At 39.3% G+C, this 7,854-nt stretch overlaps 1 long non-coding RNA gene across 1 annotated transcript; it reads right to left on the bottom strand.

Moving 5' to 3' along the window:
* Positions 1-2,101: 2,101 nt before the first annotated feature.
* LOC118761838 lies at positions 2,102-7,280 on the bottom strand. The gene is made up of 3 exons (XR_004997676.1): positions 7,229-7,280; positions 3,688-4,050; positions 2,102-2,241 (listed from the first exon to the last, which is right to left on the bottom strand). It is a non-coding gene; the product is annotated as an uncharacterized LOC118761838 (long non-coding RNA).
* Between the last annotated feature and the right edge of the window lie 574 nt (positions 7,281-7,854).

The following is a 7,854-nucleotide window of genomic DNA, read 5'->3' as shown; positions in this document are numbered from 1 at the left end:
AGGAGAAATACCTAGCCAAAGATAAGCCCCTGTACCTGGCTTTTGTTGACATGGAGAAAGCCTTCGACAGGGTCCCCCGATCCCTCATATGGTGGTCAATGAGGAAACTAGGAATAGATGAATGGTTAGTGAGAGCTGTGCAAGCCATGTACAGGACGCTGCTAGTAAGGTGAGGGTTGGCAATGAGTACAGTGAAGAATTCCGGGTAGAGGTTGGGGTCCACCAAGGCTCAGTCCTCAGCCCCCTCCTATTTATCATAGTCCTCCAGGCAATAACGGAGGAATTCAAGACAGGATGCCCCTGGGAGCTCCTCTATGCTGATGACCTTGCTCTAATTGCTGAATCATTATCAGAACTGGAGAAGAAGTTTCAGGTGTGGAAGCATGGTTTAGAATCGAAGGGCCTTAGAGTCAACCTAGCTAAAACCAAAGTCATAATAAGTAGGAAGGTAGACAAATCACAAACGCCTTCAGGTAGATGGCCCTGCTCGATCTGTAGAAAAGGTGTAGGTAGAAACTCTATAAGATGCACCAAGTGTAAGCTATGGACACATAAGAGGTGCAGCAATGTCATAGGAAGGCTAACTAGGAAGATGGTTTTTGTATGTGGTAGATGCTCGGGAGCATTAACCTCTGAAAATCTGCAGAAAACAACTTCCGTCACTTTCCAGGGGGAAAAACTAGAAGTAGTTGATAGCTTCCGTTATCTTGGTGACCAAGTCAGTAGTGGGGGTGGGTGTGCTGAAAGTGTAACGGCTAGAGTAAGAATAGCCTGGGCAAAGTTTAGGGAGCTCTTACCTCTGTTGGTGACTAAAGGCCTCTCGCTCAGAGTAAAAGGCAGACTGTATGATGCATGTGTACGAACAGCCATGCTACATGGCAGTGAAACATGGGCCGTGACTGCTGAGGACATGCGTAAGCTCGCGAGAAATGAAGCTAGTATGCTCCGTTGGATGTGTAATGTCAGTGTTCATAGTCGACAGAGTGTAAGTACCTTGAGAGAAAAGTTGGACCTAAGAGGCATCAGATGTTGTGTGCAAGAGAGACGATTGCACTGGTATGGTCATGTGGCGAGAATGGATGAAGATAGGTGTGTGAAAAAGTGCCACACCCTGGCAGTTGAGGGGACCTGTGGAAGAGGTAGACCCAGGAAAACCTGGGTCGAGGTGGTGAAGCACCACCTTCGAACTCTAGGTCTCACCAAGGAAATGACCAGAGACCGAGACCTATGGAAGTATGCTGTGCGTCAGAAGACCCGGCAAGACCAGTGAGAACAATCAAAATCAAATCATATATCAGAAAGCAGGGGTTAAGTGACCCATCCGTTCGTGTCCGCTGTCAGCCTCGTCTGGCACCTGTGCCGGTGATACGTAAAAGCACCATTCGCTCGTGGCCGTTTGCCAGCTCTGCCTGGCCCCCGTGTCGGTGGCACGTAAAAGCACCATCCGTTCGTGTCCGTTGCCAGCCTCAGCTGGCCCCCGTGCCGGTGACACGTAAAAGCACCGTCCGTTCGTGGCCGTTCGCCAGCTCTGTCTGGCAACCGTGTCGGTGGCACGTAAAAGCACCATCCGTTCGCGTCCGTTGCCAGCCTCGGCTGACCCCCGTGCCGGTGACACGTAAAAGCACCGTCCGTTCGTGGCCGTTTGCCAGCTCTGTCTGGCCCCATGTTGGTGGCACGTAAAAGCACCATCCGTTCGTGTTCGTTGTCAGCCTCGGCTGGCCCCCGTGCCGGTGACACGTAAAAGCACCGTCCGTTCGTGGCCGTTTGCCAGCTCTGTCTGGCCCCGTGTCGGTGGCACGTAAAAGCACCATCCGTTCGTGTCCGTTGCCAGCATCGCCTGGCCCCGTGCCGGTGACACGTAAAAGCACCATCCGTTCATGGCCGTTCGCCAGCTCTGTCTGGTACCTGTGCAGGTGGCACGTAAAAAACACCCACTACACTCGCAGAGTGGTTGGCGTTAGGAAGGCATCCAGCCGTAGAAACACTGCCAGATCTGACTGGGCCTGACGAAGCCTTCCAGCTTCACAGACCCCAGTTGACCCGTCCAACCCATGCTAGCATGGAAAGCGGACGCTAAATGATGATGATGATGATGATTTATGGAAGATAGGGCTTTCTTGCACAACTAAAAGACCCAGGATTGGTTGGAAGAGAATGGCATTAAAAAGCTTCCATAGCTAAGCCAATCACCAGATATGAACCCTACTGAACACCTCTGAGGCATGATGGATGGGATACTTCCTAAAAAGAAAAAGAAAGCATCCTTAAAGCCAGATCTTTTGATATTACTGCAAGAAACTTGGCAAGAAAATCATGAAGAGAATATTCATCAGATCAGTAGCATGCCTGCTAGGGTCCTTGCATTCAAAAATGCAAGGAGCCTGTCTACTAAATATTAGATATTCACATTATAATAATTAATAAATAATTTAAATAAATTTTAACAATTATAAGGATGTCTATTTAATTCTGTCATGTCTATGTAGTTTTTGAAGCAAAACACAATGGAAACATTAATATTAAGACCTTTTCAAAAATCTCTCTCAAGCTTTTCATGCACACTAAGATTTTATTGACATTCATTCAAATTCACTCATTCCAACATGAAACAATTTTTTCCATCAAAAACTTTGTGATGTTTTCACCTTCTCTAATTTGATCTAGATCCTCTAAGTGTCTCTAATGCATTCATGCCTTAATTTCAATTTGTTGCCTAGATTTTTCCTCAGGGCCAACTCACCAAACAGAAATTAATGAGAGACCTAATTGCCTTTCATCTTGATCACATAAATACTCCCACATATTTGGTGCTCAAATACAGCATGCTCCACACTAGGAGATTGACAGTTACCCAGTATATGCAAAAATCGAACACATTTGCAGTACTAAACAAGCCATTACTATTGCATTTTCTGGCTTCATGTTTCCCAATTATATCCCAAATTTTTTTATCTCTGCAAATGCTTTCATTGAAATCACCAAATATGAAGATTTTATAAGCAGAAAGAATACTGCACAGAAGCTTTTTTCATTAAAGATAAAATATTAGTCTTTTTTTTTCTCTTCAGAGGAACACATGGTTGGAGGGTAGACACTTACTAAGGTAACAAATCTCTTGTTTGACAATGGCAATCTCACTGACATCAAGGTAATCAGTAAATCCAAAGAGTTCATAATCTTAGATGCCAATATTTCACAAACATTCAATGGTCTGTACTCTCTTGCAGTAGCAAGATGACACATAGGCCCAGGCTGCAATACTGTGGGACACCTTCCAAGCCAGACCTTTCACTATCCATTCTACATCCCTTCTTTACATTACTCTAAATTATTTTGATTTTTCAATGAGTATTTTGCACTTTTTGTCAACAGTTACCTATAACATGCATCACATAATTGATATGGTGTATACACACACATGCAATAAGCTTCATATAGTTCCCATCAACGACTTTCACTAAAAATGCATTTGTTGATCCCTACCTATAGTCGAAGACTCTTGCCCAAAATGCCACAGTAGAACTAGACCCTAAACCATGGCATTGGGAAACAAACATATTTTACATTTGCAAACATATATATCTTATGGAAATTGTTCAATATACACAGAGAAACAGGTGTTCAATGTACAAACAGCTGTGGTTAACTAACAGAAAACTTAAATTAACAAAAAAGTTATGTACTTACATACAGGTGAAGCTTCGCATGGGGATACTTGTTTTGGTAAAATATACATGTATAAACTGTTGTGGTGAGAGTCATTGGCACCCCTATGGGATTGGAAGAATGGACTAGCAAAACTCTTATAAAAAAATTAGCATATTGGTTGAGACAAAGAGAGTCATTGGGAGTTCATGGAAGTTGCTGACATTGTTCAGAGTTTCTATTTATTAGAGTATTGTGTTTAGTGGAGTAATCTGAAGTAGGTTGTGTGAAGACAGTTGTGTCTATCCCCGCTTCGTGAAATTTGCATATCCAACATATAGAAGGATATAAAATAAACAAAAGTTCGCATGTAAACCAATAAGTGTAATCATTCATTTTTTAACCCTGAAAGTAAAAATGAAAAACATCCTAATAGTAGCGAAAGGAAAATTTTGGCTTTAATATCAGTTCACTACTCTTTATTTGAAGTGACAAGCAGCCAAGTATTATACAAATGGAAACTTTTACATGTCTCAGGAAAGATATAAATGCAAGCAATGTGAGACCAACTTTCATTAAAACTACACAAGAAATTCATCAAAATTCATTCACAGATTTTATTCTATTAAACTTAAGATAGTGGAAAGGCACAATTGTTAGAGTGTTGCCAAAATACCTTCCAATATTTCTACCAGCTCTTTATATTCTAGTTTCAAATCCTGTTGAGGCTAACTTTGTTTCTCTTCCTTTAATGGTTGATAAAAAAAGTGCAAGTCAAGTAATAAGATCAATTTAATCAATTAACCACTTCCTCTAAAATTTGAGGCATTCCCCTGTTTTACAAACATGACCAATTAATCAAATGACTTGGGAAAATAAATCTGCATGTTAGGAAACAGGATAGCTTTCCTGTCATTCAAATATTCATGAAATTTACAATATACCATAATTTCAGCAATTCACATAGTCATATTGTAAGAGAGTTCATCATCATTTCACTAAAGATGCATACACTAATATAGAAACTGATATAATTAAGAAATCTTAACCATAAACAATATCTTTTATGCTATTTCACCAATGAGCAATTAATAAGGCAGAGTTTAAATCCATGCTTCCTTCACCAGTTTATCATATAGCTCTCAATCCATTCAAGCCTTTATTGCAAAACAGCTCAGTTTGCTAATTCTTTACAAAGAGCAGTACAGGTGAGAAACATAAAATGGACAAAATGAGTGATGAGTAGCAATAAAAAAACATAAGCATCTATCTATTTATCTATATATCTATCGAGCTATCAAGCAGTCTATCTTTCTAGGTGTTTGGTAGTTGGTATGTCTATTCTTCTTTTGACTATCTATTTCTGTCTATATATTATCTATGTTACAATCTGCTTCTCTCTCTCTCTCTCTCTCTCTCTCTCTCTCTCTATATATATATATATATATATATTATATATATATATATATATATATAGAGAGAGAGAGAAGAGAGAGAAAGAGATGTACTTGCATAGCGAGTGGCTAGGTAACAGTCAAGTATACAAATTGAACTGACACATATTACATAAACATACGTTCGCAAGTACATACACATGTACACACACAGACACGTCTATTTCTCCTAAATACTCACATACGTAAGTACATACATACATGCTTATAGGCATGCGCACATACATGTACACATATACATACATAAACACATACATACATACGTACGTACATATATATCATGAACTAACTGTTACTTTCTCAGATGCAGCACGGAATTTTGTCAGTGAAGTCGCAGTCTCAAAACAACGAAAATATTTTGACAAATTGAATTTAAATATTAAAGTGAATCTAACGGCTTTTGTGTGTTTCTTAAATGGCTTATAAACACCTTCCATGCTGCAATTGTTTTCGTTCCAGTACAGCAAAGTTTACCCTTACTAAATCCAAACTCCTGTCAGCTTTCTCTAATTACACCCAAAGGCATAAACAAAAACGAACAAAAAATAAGACCCGTGATCTTGACACCAAAATTAGAAAGGCCTTAACAAATTAAAAAATAGAGAGATTGTATGCTTCTCGACTGACAAATCAGTTAGAATGTCTGTTGACAACTTATCTAATTACATTCGAACATGCAACCACACTTCACAACAATAACATAAACAACAACACTCGAGTACATTGAAAACGAAAAAGTCCTTAATGGGGATGTGGAGTATCATTCTCCAGTCTAATAATAATTTCTTACTTACTTCTTTCACTCTGCAGGACCAATATTCAATAAAAATTTCAATAAAAAACTGAATCTCGCGCCATTGAAATCATTCAGACGACAATCCCACATGCTTTGCGAAAAGTCAGACACCAATTTTCAGCCGCCATAGTTCCGTATTTCCTTGGTGATAAATTAATTTGTAATTCCTTTTTTGTCTGCCAAAAATCCCCGTTTTCGGAAAATTGCCAAAAATCGGCATTGTGAAACTTTGTCCCCGCCTTTCCCCACCCAACTTCTTCAGTTTTGACTTTTTTCCCACATGTTGACTGCGGCTATGCTGGAGCACCGCCTTTAGTCGAAACAAATCGATCCCAGGACTTATTCCTTGTAAGCCTAGTACTTATTCCATCGGTCACTTTTTGCCAAGGCGCTCAGCTTCGTCGACATAAACACACCGACATCGGTTGTCAAGCGAATGTGGGGGTGGGTGACTAGCACACACGCACACTCACACATACACATGAAGATTTCCATATAGAGATTTGACTGCTGTTTCTAGCATATCCAGATTCCACTGCATTTTTTAGCAGTCCACCCTCCTGGAAAATTAATAAAACCAGTCGTGTGTATGTGTATATATATGAGTGGCTGTGTGGTAAGTAGCTTGCTTACGAACCACATGGTTCCGGGTTCTATCCCACTGCATGGTACCTTGGCAAGTATCTTCTACTATAGTCTTGTGAGTGGATTGGGTAGACGGAAACTGAAGAAGCCCGTCGTTTATATATATATATATATATATATATATATATATATATATATATATACGTGTGTGTGTGTGTGAGTGTGCGTTGTGTTTACGGCAATAGAGACCGATAGAATAAGTACTAGGCTTACAAGAATAAGTCCTGGGGTCGATTTGCTCGACCAAAGTCGGTGCTCCAGCAAAAAAAAAGAAAAACACACGTTTTCACTCTCTAAATATCGACTTCTTTCATAAACAACTAAGTTGATTTGTTATTGGGCTCCTAGACTGAACAATTGCATGATCTTGTATGGATCTGAGAGTAATTTGACTGCTATTTCTAGCCACCCCACGTTAGCCTTGTTAATCATGTGAATGTCTAAAGAACTGAAAGTTATTTTAAAAGTTGACAAACCAAATTCTAGTCAAGAACTCGTTTAAAAATTGCTCAGTCTTAACAGAAACCATTAACATTTGAAGTAATAGACTTATTTTAAAGGTGTGTGTGTAGATGAGTGGTAGAAAAAGGTCTCTTGTTTAAGAATCATATATTTTATCCCTATACATCATAATTGACACAAAACTAAGAAGATAAATGGTTTGACAATAATATTAATAAATTCTTACTTTTTCGGTGGAGGATAAACAGCAACTTCGAGAATTTATGACTGGAAATTCTGTTGACTTCTTTCACAATTCTTTCAATTTCAGTGATTTATCAATAAAAACAAAAACCAACTTTTGGATATTTTCACGGCAGTCCATATTCACTTCTCTCATATACAGAAAACTGCTTGTTTACAATCGTTACTCGTCGAAATTCATTTTAAGTAATATGTATTCATAAAAGCACAAACTTATAAACAATTTCAGTGAAAAAAACAGACAAATATTTCCAGATTGAAGAGAAATCAAAGTTCCAAATGGAACAGAAAGATTCCAGGAAGATTAGCCGTCAGGAGGAAAGTAAAACAAGTGTGACGTCACTCGGGCACCTTCGTTTGTTTCCGTAGAATTTATCAAATTAAAAAAAACGCAAAGTTAATATATTTCTGAAATTGCAAATTATTTAGAATATAAAAAGGGGTACTAGTATCGTAGAGTGGTCTCGGTTTGCGCACACGCGAAACGCGCGTGCGCGTTAACCAGACGGAGGCAGCCGATCCAACGAGCTGACTGGCGCATGCACGATATATACGATATATACTTGTATCGATATATACTTGTATACGATATATACTTGTATATATACG

The sequence above is a fragment of the Octopus sinensis genome, unplaced genomic scaffold, assembly GCF_006345805.1.
Source record: "Octopus sinensis unplaced genomic scaffold, ASM634580v1 Contig17864, whole genome shotgun sequence".
In the NCBI taxonomy this organism is placed as follows: domain Eukaryota; kingdom Metazoa; phylum Mollusca; class Cephalopoda; order Octopoda; family Octopodidae; genus Octopus; species Octopus sinensis.
This window is presented reverse-complemented; position numbering and strand designations above follow the sequence as displayed.